Source organism: Pelophylax lessonae (genome assembly GCF_965119305.1).
Source record: "Pelophylax lessonae genome assembly, chromosome: 2".
Lineage (NCBI taxonomy): Eukaryota > Metazoa > Chordata > Amphibia > Anura > Ranidae > Pelophylax > Pelophylax lessonae.
In genome coordinates this window covers 355,215,363-355,236,163 of record NC_138769.1, presented here as the reverse complement: position 1 = coordinate 355,236,163, position 20,801 = coordinate 355,215,363, and positions in this window count along the sequence as shown.

Below are 20,801 nucleotides of genomic sequence, written 5' to 3'. Positions count from 1 at the left end.
GCATCGATCATTACCGACGGAAAGCCGACCGTCGGCTTCAAACAACGGTACCAGGATGATGCCTCTAGCTAGAGGCATCATCCTGGTATAACCACTCAAAGTCAGCCGACGTAGATCTACATGGCTGGTCGTTAAGTGGTTAAATTAGGGTACACCCCAAAAGAGTGAGAAAGATCAAAAATACAACAATGGCTGGGTAAGGCCGGTATACATGTCTATTCTGCACAAGGTACGGACAAGTCCTGTGGGATCCATGCCTGGTTCATTTTAATGAACGTGAGCTTGTCCACATTGGCTCTGGACAGGCGGCTGCGCTTGTCTGTGATAACGCCCCCTGCCGTGCTAAATACACGTTCAGATAACAGGCTAGCACCTCCAAAGCGTAAAGGGCAAGCTCAGGCCATATGCCCAATTTGGAGACCCAGAAGTTGAAGGGGGCAGACCCGTCATTCAGTACGCGTGTGCACACATACTGCTCCACTATATTGGTGAAATGCTGCCTCCTGCTAAGACGTTCCATATCAGCTGGTGGTGCTGGTTGTTGCGGCGTGTTGAGAAAGCTTTTCCACATTTCGGCCATGCTAACCCTGCCTTCTGAGGTGCTGGCGGTGCCCCAGCTGCGTTGGCTACCTCTTCCTCCTCCTCTGCCTTCGCCTTGTGCTTCCACTGTGCCCCCGCTGTCAGGTGGAAATGCCAACAACAGCGCGTCAACCAGCGTGCGCTTGTACTCACGCATCTTATGATCACGCTCCAGTGAGGGAATTAGGGACTCTACGTTGTCCTTGTAATGGGGATCCAGCAGTGTGGCCACCCAGTAACCTGCACAAGTTATAATGTGGGAAACTTGGCGGTCGTTGCGGAGACACTGCAGCATGTAATCGCTCACGTGTGCCATGCTGCCCAGAGGCAACGAAAAGCTGTCCTCTGTGGGAGGTGTATCGTCTGTGTCCTCTGTATCCCCCCAGCCATGCACCAGTGATGGCCATGAGCTGGTCTGGGTGCCACCCTGCTGTGAACATGGTTCCTCCTCCTCCATGTCCTCCTCTTCATCCTCCACCTCGGCATCCTCCAGAACTGTGCCCTTGCTGGACATTTGTGTACCTGGCGCTTGTGGGTGCAGGAACCCACCCTCAGAGCCACTTGTGAATGACTGCCCTGAAAGCCTTGGAAATGATCCCTCTTCCTCCTCCTCCTCCTGTGCCACATCCTCGTCCATCATCGCCCGATTTGTTATTTCAAGGAGGCATAGAAGTGGGATAGTAACGCTGAGCACGGCCTCATCAGCACTGGCCATGTTGGTGGATTACTCGAAACAGCGCAACAAGGCACACAGGTCTCGCATGGAGGCCCAGTTATTGGGGGTGAAGTGGTGCTGTTCCGCAGAGCAACTCACGTGTGCATGCTGCAGCTGAAACTACACTATCGCCTGCTGCTGCTCGCAGTCTGGCCAGCATGTGCAAGGTGGAGTTCCACCTTGTGGGCATGTCACATATGAGGCGGTGAGCGGGAAGACGAAGATACGCTGCAGCGCTGACAGGCGAGCAACAGCAGTGTGAGAACGCCGAAAGTGCGCACAGACAGCCCGCACTTTCTGCAGCAGCTCTGACATATTGGGGTAATTTTTAAGGAACCTCTGCACCACCAAATTCAGCACATGCGCCAGGCGAGGGATGTGCATCAAACCGGCTATGCCCAGAGCTGCTACAAGATTTCGCCCATTATCGCACACCACCAGGCCGGGCTTTAGGCTCACTGGCACCAACCACTCATCGGTCTGTTGTTCAATGCCCCTCCACAACTCCTGCGCGGCGTGGGGATTTTCCCCCAAACAGGCAAGTTTTAAAACTGCCTGCTGTCGTTTACCCCTGTTTGTGCTGAAGTTGGTGGTAAAGGTGCTACGCTGACCGGATGAGGAGGCGGTAGAGGATGAGGAAGCGGAGGAGTTAGCAACAGGAGGCAAACTGAAGTGCCCTGCAATCCTTGGTGGTGGAAGGGCATGCGCCAAACTGCTATCCGCCTCAGGCCCAGCCGCCACTGCATTTACCCAGTGTGCTGTTAGGGAGATATATAACGTCCCTGACCATGCTTACTGGTCCACGTATCCGTAGTTAGCTGGACCTTGCCACAGATGGCGTTGCGCAGTGCACACCTAATTTTGTCCCCCACTTGGTTGTGCAGGGAAGGGATGGCTCGCCTGGAAAAGTAGTGGTGGCTGGGCACGACGTACTGTGGGACAGCCACAGCCATAAGGCTTTTAAAACTCTGCGTCTCCACCAGACAGAATGACAGCACTTTAAAGGCCAGGAATTTTGAAATGCTGGCATTCAGGGCCAGGGATCACGGGTGGGTTGGGGGTACTTCCTCTTCCACTCCAGTGTTTGGGAGATAGAGAGCTGAACGCTTCCATAGGACATTGTGGAGATGGTTGGTGACCCAGGTGGTGGTGTTGCTGGCTGACCCTCTGTTTGCGGGGTGGCAGGTGCCACTGTCACTACAGAGGTGGATGAAGAGGCCGAGAATGCAGCAGAAGAAGAAGCAGGAGGAACCAGAGACCTTTCTTGGTTTTTGAGGTGTCTACTTCACTGCAGCTCGTGCTTTGCACTTAGATGCCTGGTCATGCAGGTTGTGCTCAGGTTCAGAACGTTTATGCCTCGATTCAGGCTCTGATTGCACAGCATGCAAACCACTCGTGTCTTGTCATCAGCACATTGTCTGAAGAACTGCCATGCTGGGGAACTCATTGGAGCTGGCTTTGGTGTGCTCAGTCCCTTGCTGCATTGGGCAGTAGCAGGCGTACTGTCTAGGGGACGGCCGCTCCGCTTTTGCACCCTGCTCCCTCTTCTGCTGTGCTGGTGGCTCTGTGCGACCACCGCCTCTTCCTCCGAACTACACAGGTCACCTGCATGACGTTGATTCCATGTGGGGTCCAGTACCTCATCGTCCTCCACATCATCTTCCACCCAGTCTTCACCCCTGCCCTCCTTGTCGGTCTGCACAATTTTGAAAGCCCCAGCAGTTGGCACCTGTGTTTCATCATCATCCGAGATGTGCTGCGATGGTCCTCCCATGTACTCATCTTGAAACATAAGTGGTTGGGCATCAATGCACTAAATCTCTTCCACTTCTGGGGCAGGGCTAGGTGGATGGCCATGGGAAACCCTGCTAACAGAGTCATCAAAAAGCAGAAGAGATTGCTGTATGACTTGGGGCTCAGTCTGCTTGGCTGATTCGCAAGGGGGTGAGGTGAAAGACTGATGGACATCGGCTGCAGGTGCCAACTCTGATCTTTCAGCAGAAGACTTGGTGGGAGACAATGTGGTGGCACTGGAGGCACTGTCAGCAACCCAATCTACTATCGCCTGTACTTGTTCTGGCCTCAACATTCGTAGAGCCGCATTAGGCCCGACCAAATACTGCTGCAGGTTCTGTCTGCCTACTTGCACCTGAGGAAGGTGTTTCACTTGTGCGTGTAGCTGGCACAGATCGACCACGTCCTCTTATTGCAACAGGAGCTCCACCAGCAGCACCACGACCAGGGCCACGTCCCTTATTTGGCGTTCTCCTCATATTTCTTAAATTTAGGATCTTGCCCTAAATGGGTGTTTTTTGAATAGCAGAATAGAACAACAGTATCTAAAGGGTGTATCTCACATGTACAGATACAGACTAGGCCGCAATTTAAGATTTTTCCCCTAAATGGGTGTTTTTTGAGTAGCAAAATAGAACAACAGTATCTAAAGGGTGTATCTCACAGTAACATATGCAGCAAACGCTGCAAAATTATTTTTTTTGCCCTAAATGGGTGTTTTTTGAATAGCAGAAAAGAACAACAGTATGTTGTGTATTTTGCCCAAAAAGGGTGTTTTTTTTACTAACACAATATGACAGCAGCTTGAATTCTACACGTATAGATGCAGCAAGCAAGGGCTATAAAATTGTGGATTTTAGCCCAAAAAGGGTGTTTTTAAAAATCCAGAAAATTATAGCTAAATATAGCTTAAAATGTGCACTGAATAATGCGGCAGAGTCCCAAGATGGAGAGTAATGCCAGAAATGGGTGTTTTTTCAAACCCTGAAAATTATTGCAGTATTTCAAGCTTGTTTTTATCATACATGCAGCACGCAAGGGCTGTAAAATTGTGTATTTTGCCTAAAAATTTTGTTTTTTTGCTAACACAATATGACAGCAGCTTGAATTCTACACGTACAGATGCAGCAAGCAAGGGCTATAAAATTGGGGATTTTAGCCCAAAATGGGTGTTTTTAAAAACCCAGAAAATTATAGCTATATATAGCTTAAAATGCGCACTGAATAATGCGGCAGAGCCCCAAGATGGAGGGTATTGCCAGAAATGGGTGTTTTTTCAAACCCTAAAAATGATTGCAGTATTTCAAGCTTGTTTTGTCACACATGCAGCAATCAAGGGCTGTAAAATTGTGTATTTTGCACAAAAAAGGGTGTTTTTTTACTAACACAATATGACAGCAGCTTGAATTCTACACGTACAGATGCAGCAAGTAAGGGCAATAAAATTGGGGATTTTAGCCCAAAAAGGGTGTTTTAAAAAACCCAGAAAATTATAGCTATATATAGCTTAAAATGCGCACTGAAATATGTGTCAGAGCCCCAAGATGGAGGGTATTGGCAGAAATGGGTGTTTTTTCAAACCCTGAAAATTATTGCAGTATTTCAAGCTTATTTTTATCACACATGCAGCAAGCAAGGGCTGTAAAATTGTGTATTTTGCCCAAAAAGGGTGTTTTTTTACTAACCCAATATGACAGCAGATGTGTAGGAAGATCCCACGCTATGGAAGTCAGGGGAAGGGGGAAAAAAGGCTGCAGCCTCCCTGGAATATAGCCAAAGACTATATCAAGAGTGTAAGTAGATAAGGCTAGGGAATATGGCGCTGCCAGATAGGTAATGGGTAGTAAAGCAAATGGACTATAGTACAGTATATCCAGAGGTTGGTATATGAATAATATATAAATAATCTGCTATATGCCCACAAATATATTAGTTAAGAAAATGTGCACTAAGCCAATAAATAATGCAATAGAAAAAATATATATAAAAAAATACTACAATTGAAAAGATATATACATCCAATATATGAAAATATAGCAGTGATAAGATCATAAAGTGCTTAGTGATATAACCTGGTAAAATAACTCCCAGTAAAGTGATCCAGTGGCATAAGGTGCAAACAGGGGCGGACTGGGAACCCTCAGGGCCCCAGGCAAAATAAATCAAGGGCCCCTTCCAGGCCCCACCCATGTTCCGCCTCCAGCCACACCCTTGCCATGCCTCCCTCCACACCCACACCCCGCCTCCAGCCACACCCACAATTAAACAACATAACATAGCTCACTGATATCTAGGCCAAGTTGGCTCCTCTTACCTTAATTACAGTTGCTGGCTGGCAGGCTGTGGTCTTGCTGGCAGGCTGTGGTCTTGCTGGCTACCGCTGGCAGGCTGTGGTCTTGCTGGATACCACTGGCAGGTTGTGGGCCTGTGGCTGGCACTGGCAGGCTTGGTGGCAGTGGCTGGCTCTGGCAGGCTTGCTGGCTGGCAGGCTGTGGCTGGCAGGCTGTGGCTTGCTGGCTGGGCGCTGGCAGGCTGTGGCTTGCTGGCTGGGTGGCTGGCAGGCTGTGGGCCTGTGGCTTGCTGGCTGTGGGCCTGTGGCTGGCAGGCTGTGGCTTGCTGGCTGGGTGCTGGCAGGCTGTGGCTTGCTGGCTGGGGGGCTGGCAGGCTGTGGGCCTGTCGCTTGCTGGCTGTGGGCCTGTGGCTGGCACTGGCAGGCTTGCTGGCTGGCTAGCAGGCCGTGGCTTGCTGGCTGGCTGTGGCTTGCTGCCTGTGGGCCTGTGGCTGGCACTGGCAGGCTGACTGGCTGGCAGGCTGTGGCTTGTTGGCTGGAAGGCTTTGGCTTGCTGGCTGTGGGCCTGTGGCTGGCACTGGCAGGCTTGCTTGCTGGCTAGCAGGCTGTGGTTTGCTGGCTGGCTGGCAGGCTGTGGCTTGCTGGTTGTGGGCCTGTGGCTGGCACTGGCAGGCTTTCTGGCAGGATGTGGGCCTATGGCTTGCTGGCTGTGGGCCTGTGCCTGGCACTGGCAGGCTTGCTGGCTAGCAGGCTGTGGCTTGCTGGCTGGCTGGCAGGCTGTGGCTTGCTGGCTGTGGGCTTGTGGCTGGCACTGGCAGGCTTTCTAGCTGGCTGTGGGCCTATGGCTTGCTGGCTGTGGGCCTGTGGCTGGCACTGGCAGGCTTACTGGCTGGCAGGCTGTGGGCCTGTGGCCAGGGGTGGACTGAGTGGTCAGACATTTTGGACGTGGCCTGAGGGCCTGGCCGGAAAGGGGGGGGCCAGGCCGACAAAGGGGCCCGTCGCCCAGTACAAAATTAACTCACCCGGCGATACGTAGTGGGAGGAGGGGAGGGGCCCGGCGGCTGGCGCTGCTTCAGTGTGAGGAGGGGAGCTTGGGAGGGGCCCGGCGGCCATCGCTGCTTCAGTGAGAGGAGGGACCCAGGCTAGCGCTGTATTTCCATGGTGTCCTCTGTGCAGGGGGCATGTCGGCGTCGCATACTGACAATCCCTGGCGGTTTCTGTTTGATTGTGAGTAGTTCTTGTAACATATGGCCTCTATGTGAAATCCAGCTCAACTCAATGGTCTCTTCTGTGAGGAATAATGTGTATGTACATTTGCATTATCCCACACAATTTTAATAAAAATATATGAAAAATATATGATTCATATATTTTTATTAAAATTGTGTGGGATAATGCAAATGCACACATTATTCCTCAGAGGAGAGACTATTGAGTTGAGCTGGATTTCACATAGAGGCCATGTGTTACAAGAACTACTCACACAATCAAACAGAAACAGGGGATTTGAGGAAGAGGGAACTCCTTTGCAAATTGCAAGGCATCAGCAACTAATCCAGCTCCACTCAATGATCTCTCCTGTGAGGAATAATGTGTACATTTGCATTATCCCCCACAATTTTAATAAAAATATATGAATCATATATTTTTATTAAACTTGTGTGGGATAATGCAAATGTACTATGTACACATCATTCCTCACAGGAGAGACCATTGAGTGGAGCTGGATTTCATGCCACAAGAACTACTCACAATAAAACAGAATGAAACCGCCGCCAGGGATCGATGGATGAAGGGCTTGAAGAAGACAATCGCAGGAATCCACTGAAGTTCTTTACTGGATTGTCGTATGTATCACGCCCTATGGAGGCGGGGTACGTGAACGTCACGTCAGTATGTGACGCCGACACGCCCCCGCACATAGGACACCATCAGCAATGGAAATCCAGTGCTAGCCTGGGCCTCACCTCCTCTCACTAAACCAGCAACGGCTGTCGGGCCCCTCCCCACCTCCCACAGAAGCAGCGGCGCCGCCGGGCCCCTCCCCAGCTCCCCTCCTCCCACTGAATCAGCGCCGGGCCCCTCCCCTCTATCCACTACTTATCGCCAGCCGGGTGAGTTGATTTTATACTGGGCGACGGGCCCCCTTGCCGGCTGGGCCCCCCCTTCCTGGCTTTCCGGCCGGGCCCTCGGACCACGTCCGAAGAGCCCAACCGCTCAGTCCGCCCCTGGGTGCAAACACATATAATAGTGACTCTAGTGGCTTAAAGAACTCTCCCTCAAAGCAGCAGCCACAGCCTTTCCCTAGTACACAACAAAATCTCTGTAGCTCACTGAGTTGAAGTTCTGATTAAAGAATAATGATTCTGTCCTCCTCCTATTCTCTCCCCCAAAGCAGCACGCACAGCCTTGCCCTACACTAGATAGAGGAGAGTGACGTGTATGTGACTCCAGCTTATATAGAGGCTGGGTAACATGCTGCACTGGCCAATCACAGCCATGCCATTAGTAGGCATGGCTGTGATGGCTTCTAAGGGCACACCAGTTAAACGCATGTGGATTGGCTGCTCTGCATCTTTTTTTTAATGCGCCATTAGGGTTCGCTCAACCCTAGCTACTGCACATCATTACTGCTAACTAATTGGTTGCTAGAGATTACAGCAGATCACTACTGTTCATTGATTGGTTGCTACAGGGAGGCTCACAATGTGCTTTCAGAGCCATCCACTAGATAGTGCCTATTTCGGCTTGGGAGTTCAGAGAGATTTTGCATGAGGAGCTCATTTAACCGTTTGCAGTGATTCCTTGTGGAAGCACTTTCATGGTTGTGTACATTATCCTTTTTTCACCGCATGTTGATGTTTTGGACCTGAGCACTTTTTGCACTATATAAATATTTGCACTATAATCTTTGCACTTTTTTTGCACAATTTTTGCACATCATACATGGACTTGATATCTATGGATTTGCTAATGTGAGATGAGTTATTTATGTGTTTACTACCTTCCTCAGGACTTAAAGCAATGGATCCCAATGGCAGGTTCACCCAGTACGAGTTTTAATTCCATGTCCTCGTGTTGAGGTTAACAGGCAAACCAATAGGCAAACTTCACTCAAACCAATTATACAGCCATCTTTCACAGGTCACCCCACCCTGAAAGGGCTAGACCTGCCTCACTGTCTAGGTTATACCCCACTCGTTATTCTGGAGACCTCTAGCAGCTACATAGGCTCTTGCACTGCCTACACTATACAACAGGGTTCCCAACCCTAACTATGGTAACATCTAGTAGCCAATTTAGAAAACTACAGTGGTCACCGCTTCAGTGATACCAGCCAACTGATTACTTCCAGAGCAAGAGGGAATGTACACCTTTATTTTATTCTGTTACTACTTTTGAAACAGTCTAAGACAATGTTTGCAACTGGAAATGTGGCAGATTTCAACAGAGATTTGGTGGTAACTTCCTATAATGAAAGGAGGATATTGTGAAACTGATCTGCTTTGTTTTACACGCAGAACTTTTGTAATTGCATTTAAAAAATAGTCCTTTCCTCACCACTTCATTCCTGTCATATGTACCCTCTTTTCATTGTATAAAGGCTCTCAATATAGTGATTTTGGGGGGGGGGAAATAGTGCATCCCAAACAACTGATGCTCTTATAAATAAATCTGTATATACCAAAAAACGAAAAATAAATTACAAACCCTTAGAGCCGGTTCACACTATTACGACTTGCCAGGCGACTTGGTCAGCCTGGCAGTGGCAAGGCGTGCACCGTCGGGTCCATTGAGTAGTACAGGACCGGTTCTAATAGGAGAGACACAAGTCGCTCCGACTTAGAAAAAGGGTCCTGTACTACTTCGGGGCGACCTGGGAGAGACTTGCATAGACATTCATTTTATGAAGTCCGTGCAAGTCGCGCCGAAGTCGCCCCCTAAGTCGGAGCGACCTAATGTGAACGGGGGCTTACAGTACATATCAAATGCAAAGTAGTATTAGTGTACATAGCAAGGTCCATAAAGACATGAATGAGCAAGTTTGGGGTGGAGGAACTTTACTGGCCTGCACTTCAACCCAATAGAATACCTTGGGGATGAATTAGAGCAGAGACTGCGAGCCAGGCCTTCTCGTCCACATCAGTGCCTGACCTCACAAATACACTTCTGGAAGAATGGTCAAACATTTCCATAGACAAACTCCTAAACCTTGTGGACAGCCTTCACAGAAGAGTTGAAGCTGTTATAGTTGCAAAGGGTTTCCTGACCTCAACCCGATAGAATACCTTTGGGATGAATTAGAGCGGAGACTGCGAGCCAAACCTTCTCATCCCACATCAGCATCTGACCTCAATTATACATGTAGCAGGATTCCCAGCCATTTTGCTGGATATGGGTCCGTCTGGGTTATCGCTAGCAACAACAGCACATTTAAGCATGTTCTCCAAGTGTAATCACTGAGACAATGACCAGTCCAGTATCTTTGGGTTTTTATATTTATTGAGAACTTGGATGGGAGAAGGGATGAGTAGGATACTCCTTTGGCTCAACTATGCACAATTTGCTGGGGACAACTATAAAATGCTTGTTGGCGCTAACTTGATGCTAGCTTGATGCCGGTCAACGCTGGCTATCCACTACTTATCGCCAGCCGGGTGAGTTGATTTTATACTGGGCGACGGGCCCCCTTGCCGGCTGGGCCCCCCCTTCCTGACTTTCCGGCCGGGCCCTCGGACCACGTCCGAAGAGCCCAACCGCTCAGTCCGCCCCTGGGTGCAAACACATATAATAGTGACTCTAGTGGCTTAAAGAACTCTCCCTCAAAGCAGCAGCCACAGCCTTTCCCTAGTACACAACAAAATCTCTGTAGCTCACTGAGTGGAAGTTCTGATTAAAGAATAATGATTCTGTCCTCCTCCTATTCTCTCCCCCAAAGCAGCACCCACAGCCTTGCCCTACACTAGATAGAGGAGAGTGACGTGTATGTGACTCCAGCTTATATAGAGGCTGGGTAACATGCTGCACTGGCCAATCACAGCCATGCCATTAGTAGGCATGGCTGTGATGGCTTCTAAGGGCACACCAGTTAAACGCATGTGGATTGGCTGCTCTGCATCTTTTTTTTAATGCGCCATTAGGGTTCGCTCAACCCTAGCTACTGCACATCATTACTGCTAGCTAATTGGTTGCTAGAGATTACAGCAGATCACTACTGTTCATTGATTGGTTGCTACAGGGAGGCTCACAATGTGCTTTCAGAGCCATCCACTAGATAGTGCCTATTTCGGCTTGGGAGTTCAGAGAGATTTTGCATGAGGAGCTCATTTAACCGTTTGCAGTGATTCCTTGTGGAAGCACTTTCATGGTTGTGTACATTATCCTTTTTTCACCGCATGTTGATGTTTTGGACCTGAGCACTTTTTGCACTATATAAATATTTGCACTATAATCTTTGCACTTTTTTTGCACAATTTTTGCAAATCATACATGGACTTGATATCTATGGATTTGCTAATGTGAGATGAGTTATTTATGTGTTTACTACCTTCCTCAGGACTTATAGCAATGGATCCCAATGGCAGGTTCACCCAGTACGAGTTTTAATTCCATGTCCTCGTGTTGAGGTTAACAGGCAAACCAATAGGCAAACTTCACTCAAACCAATTATACAGCCATCTTTCACAGGTCACCCCACCCTGAAAGGGCTAGACCTGCCTCACTGTCTAGGTTATACCTCACTCGTTATTCTGGAGACCTCTAGCAGCTACATAGGCTCTTGCACTGCCTACACTATACAACAGGGTTCCCAACCCTAACTATGGTAACATCTAGTAGCCAATTTAGAAAACTACAGTGGTCACTGCTTCAGTGATACCAGCCAACTGATTACTTCCAGAGCAAGAGGGAATGTACACCTTTATTTTATTCTGTTACTACTTTTGAAACAGTCTAAGACAATGTTTGCAACTGGAAATGTGGCAGATTTCAACAGAGATTTGGTGGTAACTTCCTATAATGAAAGGAGGATATTGTGAAACTGATCTGCTTTGTTTTACACGCAGAACTTTTGTAATTGCATTTAAAAAATAGTCCTTTCCTCACCACTTCATTCCTGTCATATGTACCCTCTTTTCATTGTATAAAGGCTCTCAATATAGTGATTTTGGGGGGGGGGGGGGGGGGGGAATAGTGCATCCCAAACAACTGATGCTCTTATAAATAAATCTGTATATACCAAAAAACTAAAAATAAATTACAAACCCTTAGAGCCGGTTCACACTATTACGACTTGCCAGGTGACTTGGTCAGCCTGGCAAGGCGTGCACCGTCGGGTCCATTGAGTAGTACAGGACCGGTTCTAATAGGAGAGACACAAGTCGCTCCGACTTAGAAAAAGGGTCCTGTACTACTTCGGGGCGACCTGGGAGCGACTTGCATAGACATTCATTTTATGAAGTCCGTGCAAGTCGCGCCGAAGTCGCCCCCTAAGTCGGAGCGACCTAATGTGAACGGGGGCTTACAGTACATATCAAATGCAAAGTAGTATTAGTGTACATAGCAAGGTCCATAAAGACATGAATGAGCAAGTTTGGGGTGGAGGAACTTTACTGGCCTGCACTTCAACCCGATAGAATACCTTGGGGATGAATTAGAGCAGAGACTGCGAGCCAGGCCTTCTCGTCCACATCAGTGCCTGACCTCACAAATACACTCCTGGAAGAATGGTCAAACATTTCCATAGACAAACTCCTAAACCTTGTGGACAGCCTTCACAGAAGAGTTGAAGCTGTTATAGTTGCAAAGGGTTTCCTGACCTCAACCCGATAGAATACCTTTGGGATGAATTAGAGCGGAGACTGCGAGCCAAACCTTCTCATCCCACATCAGCATCTGACCTCAATTATACATGTAGCAGGATTCCCAGCCATTTTGCTGGATATGGGTCCGTCTGGGTTATCGCTAGCAACAACAGCACATTTAAGCATGTTCTCCAAGTGTAATCACTGAGACAATGACCAGTCCAGTATCTTTGGGTTTTTATATTTATTGAGAACTTGGATGGGAGAAGGGATGAGTAGGATACTCCTTTGGCTCAACTATGCACAATTTGCTGGGGACAACTATAAAATGCTTGTTGGCGCTAACTTGATGCTAGCTTGATGCCGGTCAACGCTGGCTAACGCTGGCTGCTGCCTGTTAACACTGAACCGACTTCTGATCACCTCCTTATGACTCAAAGTCCTTGTTGAAGCTCCCTTTGGCACTCCTTGCTGAGGTAGCTACTTTATCACTGCTGCACTGCTGAACACTTGTATGTTTCAGTGCCCGCACCGGCACCCTCTCTTGCACACTTATCTTCAGGGCTTAGACTCTGACACCCCCTTTTCTAAGCCTTCTCTACTGGTTAGCTCTCCCTAACGGCTCCCTCTTCGCGGATCCCTCTGACCTTTCCGGAGTGGTCCCCTATCCTAAGCAGACCCCTGGGCAGTTTACAGTACTCATGATACTGCTTTCCTGGAAACCTCTGCCAAGCAGCTCCACTCGGTCCACAGCACACTGGATCCCTCTCTGCAGCTCAGCTCAACCTTCCGTCCTCTAGGCCGACTGCCCAGGACACTATCCTCACGCTGAAAGGAGGAGAGACAAGCGTCACCCTCCTCCTAGGACTCTGCTTTCCGCCAAAGACGCTCTGTCATGTGCCCCCCTCAGACTTATACCCCATCCCAGGATGCACTGCGGCAGATTCTGCCCTCTGGGATAGATACAAGCCCTGGTGTGCTATTGGCCAGGTTTCCACCACTGTCCAAAGGGAGCCCTCATTGGACACAGTGGGGAGACTCCCCAAGCTCAACAGGCACACCTAAGAACACCTAGCTGAACAATCAGGCCCCCCTGATAAGCAGACAGGGCCTTCCTTATGGTTTTCCCAGCACCTACCTAGGAGGGTGCTACATACACTTCTGGAAGAATGGTCAAACGTTCCTATAGACACACTCCTAAATCTTGTCGATGGCCTTCCCAAAAGAGTTGAAGCTGTTATAGCTGCAAAGGGTGGGCCAACTCAATATTGAACCCTACGGACTAAGAATGGAATGCCATTAACCACTTGTCAACCAGCAGCTGCAATTATACGGCAGCAGGTCGGCAGGTTCCCGCGATCGCCGTACCTGTACGGTGGTTCACAGGAGCAATCCTGGGGGCGTGTGCGCCCACTCACTAGAGAGGAAGCCGATCTACGGGGCTGGTGGCGGCGATTGTTGCCAGGCACCTGCGATTGCTCCCCGTGAAGAGAGAACGGCGGTTTGCTGTTATAAAAACAGCAGACCGTTGTTCTCTCGGCTATCAACAGAGGGCTCCTGTGTTTCTCCTATTTAGAAACACAGGTCTCTGTGTTGATTTTACAAGCCCATCCCCCCCACAGTTAGAAAACACCTCCTAGGGACACATTTAAACCTTTGATCGCCCCTGGGTTAACCCCTTCCCTACCAGTGTCATGATTACAGTAACATTGCATATGTTTAGCACTGAATACTGTAGTACCTCACTGGTCCCCCCAAAAGTGTAAACAAAATGTCAGCTAGGGGTCCAATCTGTCCACCGCAATGTCGCAGTCCCGCTAAAAATTGCAGAAAAAAAATAAAAAATTAAAATGACATAAATCTTTCCCCTAGTTTGTACACACGATAACTTTTGCGCAAACCAATCAATATACGCTTATTGGGATTTTTTTTTACCAAAAATATGTAGCAGAATACAAATTGGCCTAAAAGGATGAAAAAATTTGATTTTTAATTTTTTTTTTATAGCAAAATGTGAAAAATGATTTTTTTTTTTTTTTTTCAGAATTGTCGCTCTTTTGTTGTTTATAGCGCAAAAAATAAAACTTGCACAGGCAATCAAATACCGCCAAAGCGGGAAAAAGGACATCGATTTTTTTTTGGTACGGTGTTGCAATTGTCAGTTGAAGTAACGCAGTGCCGAATCGCCAAAAATGGCCTGGTCATTAAGGGGGAAAAAATCTTCCGGTCCAGAAGTTGTTAAAGTTAATGTGCGTGTAAAGGCAGGCAATATAGTGTATGTGTATGCATGTTCCTGCCATGGCCCAGGTTACATGGACCACAAAAATGGAATATACAGCAAATGATTGGCTAAACCACACAAGCGCTTACTTTTTTGTGCCTCAATTTTTTCTTTGTATTGGCTTTTCAAAATACCAAATGCAGTGATATAAAGGCTGGAGAAAGACTTCAGTGCAGCATGATACTTTGGTAGTAAAAGTGTACATTTTGTATAGAGATGTACACATCAGACCAAAAGAAAGACAACTGAGGGTGCTCCAGGGACAGAGGAATTTGGTCTCAAAAGAGAAGGTCTCTCCAAATGGGGGACAGTTGGGCGCTATGGTGTATACAATGTGGTGTATAATGCTGAAGGACTTTAGGAAACCCCTGAGTCTGTAGAGAGAACAGAACCACACCAAGTCCTAAAGCTGGAAACACAAGCTCAGTTCCTGATTTTAGAGATTTATAAATTATTATTGAGCTTTGGTTAAGGCTCCATTCATACTTGTGTAACTTGTCATGCAACTTTGGACATCAAAGTTGTTTGACAAGTCGTTCCCCATGTTTTACAATGATGCCTATTCATATATGTGTGACCAAAAGTTGCAGTTAGGTCCCTTTCACACTTGTGACCTAAAAGTTAATTTTGCTATGATTTTTTTGGTCGCAATTTGGACTTAACCACTTGCCGACCGCTGCACGACTATATACGGCGGCGGTCAGCCCCTCCTGGGCAAAGTGACGTATGGGCACGTCACTTGCCCACGAGCCTGTAGGGGGCGAGCGAGCGCCGCTGACGGTGCGCTCTCGCTCGTTCCTTGACAACCCCGCACGAGTGACCGGCAGCTCCGATGTCCGCCGGCCACTTATGATCTCCCGCAGGGGAGGGAGAAAGGCAGACGGCTGATGTAAACACAGCCGTCTGTCATTCTCCCTTAGATCATCACAGAGGCTATGCGATCCTGCTATGTAGGATCATATGTCTCTGTTATGATCTAACAAGCCACGCCCTTTGACAGTTAGAAGCACGCCCCTAGGGACACATTTAAACCCTTGATCACCAATAAAGTTAACCCCTTCCCTGCCAGTGTCATTTTTACAGTAACAGTGCATATGTATAGCACTGATTACTGTAGCAATGTCACTGGTATCCCCAAAAGTGTCAAAAATGTCAGTCAGGGGTCTGATCTGTCCGCCGCAATGTCGCAGCCCCGCAAAAAAAAATCGCAGATCGCCGCCATTACTAGTTTAAAAAAAAACAATAAAAATTACATAAATCTTTCCCATAGTTAGTAAACGCGATAACTTTTGCGCAACCCAATCAAAATACGCTTATTGCGATTTTTTTTTACCAAAAATATGTAGCAGAAAACAAATTGGCCTAAAATGTTAAAAAAAGTTTGATTTTTACATTTTTTTTTGTGAGAATTTCATATAAAAAAATGTGAAAAATATTGTTATTTTTTCAAAATTGTTGCTCTTTTTTTGTTTATAGCGCAAAAAGTAAAAATCGCCAGGTGATCAAATACCACCAAAAAAAAGCTCTGTTTGTAGAAAAAAAAGGATGTCAATTTCATTTGGGTACAGCGTCGCACGACCGCGGAATTGTCCGTTAAAATCGTGCAGTGCCGAATCGCAAAATAGGGCCTGGTCTTTGAGCAGCCAAATCCTCCGGGGCTTAAAGCGGAGTTCCACCCGAAATTTATACTTACCTCCATCTTCTCGCTCCCGGTCACCTGAAAAACAAATGGATAATCGCAATTTATTTTTTTTTTTCACTTACCTTTTAGAGAAAATATACTCACCTTACTTCCTTCTTCCTCCCCTCGGCGGCCACGGCGATTGGTCACTTCCTGGCTTTTGCAATGATTCCTGGGAGCTGAACGTCATCGCTCCCAGGAATCATTGCGCCTGCACCGGCCCCGACTTCAGTTCCGGGGCGCGCGCATCATTCCCTTCTAAACAGCTTCTGGGCATGCCCAGAAGCTGTGGAGGGATGACGCGCGCGACCCGGAAGTGACGTCGGGGCCGGTGCAGTGCATCGTGGGACCGAAGAAGGAGGAAGAGGACCGAAGAGGACGCGGAAGAGGATCGCGCTGGCTTCAAGCTGCCCACACCCGAGATGGCAGCGCTGGAGAAGACAATTTCAAGGTAAGTATTTCTCCTGAAAGGTAAGTGCAACCCGGGACAGATCAGAGGCTAGCCATTGTGGAATGTGCTAGCCCTGACTGTCCCGGGGGTATTTTTATAAAAAAATGTATAACTAGGGTGGAACTCCGCTTTAAGTGGTTAAGGCAATGCCTGTGTAATCTGTGGCTATGGACCTCAAAACGCATCAAAGTCGGACCAAAGCAGTGCAGGGACTACTTTGAAGTCGTTGCGACTTGAAGTCGCACAGATATGAACGGTAATCATTGGAATTCATGGGGTAGGACTTTTCACGCGGCTTTGCAGTCTCAAGTCGCAGGACAAGTCGCACAAGTGGGAAAAAGGATTTGTTTTAATTTCACAGCTTTTACACTTGACTCTATGAACACAGTATTTCAATGTAGAAGAGTGTACTTTTAGTAACTCAACACTAGATGGCTAGAAAATGGTCCAAGCAGCTTATTGGTTGGGGAGGAGCATGCTCAGCTTTGGGGCACAGTAGAGTAGGAAGTAAACTGCCTGTGTATAATGTCACTTGGCTCCTAGAATTCTAGTGTCTTATCTCGTCCTCGGATTCTTCTCCATAGCAGGTAAGAATCTCTTCTTCTCTCAGTCACATTATGTCCCCTAGTAGTATGATAACAGGAGGAGACTGTTCAGCAGTGTATGTTCTTTCAGTTGGCATTATTACAGTGTTATAAAAGGAGCAATATAGAAAATAGCTGAAATGCTGTGATATAACAAGTATACTGTATTTTTATTTCTATTAAGGTATCATTTTTGCCAAACCTTAATAAAGGAATGACTTTATTAGTGATATAGCTTTTATTTCCTCATTAAGTGTTATCTATTAATGAGATCTAGTGTAAGAACCAGTTCACACTTTAGCAATGTCAGACATCGCATATGGAAAAGATGATTCGCACCGCACTGCTCTGCAAATCACATGCGATGTCGGTGCGATGCAAATTCAGCCATACAGATTGCATGGCTGAATTTGCATTGCATTCAGACCAAAGTCGCACAGGACCCTTATTTTGGTCTGAACTGACAGTTTGCACTGCGATATGCAAACCTATCTGGGGGTGTCGTTAACTTTGTATTGACACCCCCAGCAATTTGTATATGGCAGTGTGAACTGCCTGCGAGTCTGGTGCGATGCGGGAACCTGCAGAGGATTTGCAGAGATCCCGTATCGCATATGTGTGAACTGGCACTCTAGCCTCAGTGCTAAACCTGCAGCCTGGGGGGGGGGGGGGGGGGCATGTGGCCCTTTGGGACTCTATACAGACAATAATATTTGTGTATCCTGTCCACAGTCTTTGACCATCTCTTGTGTTATGTCCACAGTCTCTGAACATCTGTTGTACCATGTCCGCAGTCTATGACCATCTCTTGTACTATGTCTGCAGTCACCTACCATCTCTTGTATTATGTCCGCAGTCTCTGACCATCTCTTGTGCCATGTCTACAGTCTCTGACCATTTCTTGTGCCATGTCTGCAGTCTCTGACCATCTCTTGTGCCATGTCTGCAGTCTCTGACCATCTCTTGTGCCATGTCCGTAGTCTCTGGCTATATCTTGTACTATGTCCACAGTCTCTGACCAACTCTTGTACCATGTCCGCAGTCTCTGACTATCTCTTATACCATGTCCGCAGTCTCTGACCATCTCTTGTACCATGTCTGCAGTCTCTGACTATCTCTTGTGCCATGTCTGCAGTCTCTGACTATCTCTTGTGCCATGTCTGCAGTCTCTGACCATCTCTTGTGCCATGTCCGCAGTCTCTGGCTATATCTTGTACTATGTCCACAGTCTCTGACCAACTCTTGTACCATGTCCGCAGTCTCTGACTATCTCTTATACCATGTCCGCAGTCTCTGACCATCTCTTGTACCATGTATGCAGTCTCTGACTATCTCTTGTACCTTGTATGCAGTCTCTGACCATCTCTTGTACCATGTCCGCAGTCTCTGAGCATCTCTTGTACCATGTCCACAGTCTCTGAGCATCTCTTGTATCATGTCCGCAGTCTTTGACCATCTCTTGTACCATATCTGCAGTCTCTGACCATCTCCTGTATCATGTGTGGAGTCTGTGGCCATCTCTTGTATCATGTGTGGAATCTGTGGCCATCTCTTGTATCATGTGTGGAGTCTGTGGCCATCTCTTGTATCATGTGTGGAGTCTGTGGCCATCTCTTGTATCATATCCGCAGTCTGTTGCCAACTCTTGCATCCTGTCCACCATCTGTAACCATATCTTCTATCTTGTTATCGCTGACCATATCTTCTATCTTGTTATCGCTGACCATATCTTCTATCTTGTTATTGCTGACCATATCTTCTATCTTGTTATCGCTGACCATATCTTCTCTCTTGATATCGTTGTATCCACAGTCTGTGACCATCTCTTGCATCCTTGCTGCAGTCCCTGACTATCTGTTGTATCCTTTTTTCTAACTTTTTGAACAGTGCTCAGGTTGTTATATACTGAAACCCATATCAAATCTCTAAACGAATCTCTTAAAGTGTCATGTACATTCATCAAAACAGCTTGTGAGCAATTTATTTTCAAAGTGCTCAGAAAGTATAAAATGCTATACCAAAAACACATGTGCAAAACAACACATGTGCAAAAAGTCTTGTATTGCTCCTTATAAAATCATTAGTAAATTGCTCAACCAAAAATCTACACTTTTCACATGCAAATGTACCTTCATTTCTTGTGATCACCATCACATTGTCCACACTTTTAAACATGTTCCTCCTCAGCCCTCAGGCTTGGTCCACACTATGAACCACATGTGGATCTCAGGAACCGCAATACATTCCTATTCAATTAACATGCGATTCAGCACGGTGTGGTTTGAGCCCATTCGATTTGAATGAGCTCAAATTGCACGAAAGACATGAATGCTGCAATATTGGCACCACACTACAATCAGATCGCGTGGTTGTTTTGTAGCATGCGATCTGGTGCAGGCAAAAGCACTGCATTTGCGACCTGATTTTGAGGGGGGTCATTCGAATTTTACTGTCACCTGCTGCGGATTGCAAGGGCAGTGCGATTTGAATGCACTACTGGAAACACGCACGGATCGTGGCATTTCCCACACTGCATTTTTTTAACCGGTTGCCGACCGCCGCACGACTATATACTGCGGCGGTCAGCCCCGGCCAGGCAGAGTGATGTAGGGGTACATCACTCGCCTGTCACTGACTTGCGAGCCAATTGCGGGCGGGCGCGCGCCCGCCCCGGCTCGTTCACTGACAAGTCAGTGCGTGTGACCGGCAGACCCGATCGTCCGCCGGTCACTCACGATCGCTCCGGTGAAGGGAGAAAGGCGGACGGCTTATGTAAACAAGCCGTCTGTCATTCTTCCTGGTGTAAAAATGAAGATCAGACGGTTCTACTATGTAGGACCGTTGATCTTTGTTTTTACACCAATAGCCATGTCCCTTTACAGTTAGAAACACACCGCTAGGACACACTTAACCCCTCCCTCTCCAATAAAGTTAACCCCTTCCCTGCCAGTGTCATTTTTGCAGTAACAGTGCATATGTATAGCACTGATTACTGCAGTAATGTCACTGGTAACCCCAAAAGTGTCAAAAATGTCAGTCAAGGGTCCAATCTGTCCGCCGCAATGTCGCAGTACTGAAAAAAAATCGCAGATCGCCGCCATTACGCGTTAAAAAAAAAACACCAAAAATCTTTCCCTTTGTTAGTAAACGCAATAACTTTTGCGCACACCAATCAAAATACGCTTTTTGCAATTTTTTTTTTACCAAACATATGTAGCATAAAACAAATTGGCCGAAAATGTTAAAAAATTGTGATTTTTACATTTTTTTGGGGGGAATTTCATATAAAAAAATGTGAAAAATATTGTTATTTTTGCAAAATTGACGCTCTTTTTTTGTTTATAGCGCATGATCAAAAAATCGCACAGGTGATCAAATACCACCAAAAGAAAGCTCTGTTTGTGGGAAAAAAAGGACATCAAATTCGTTTAGATACAGCGTCGCACGACCGCGCAATTGTCCGTTAAAGTCACGCAGTAAGAAATCGCAAAAAAAACCCTGGTCTTTTAGCAGCCAAATCCTCCGGGGCTTAAGTGGTTAAACCTAGTCTCAAAGTGCTCACTCATCAGCTATGAATTATCTTATACTATCGTTAATTATTTTATACTATTATTCAAATAAGT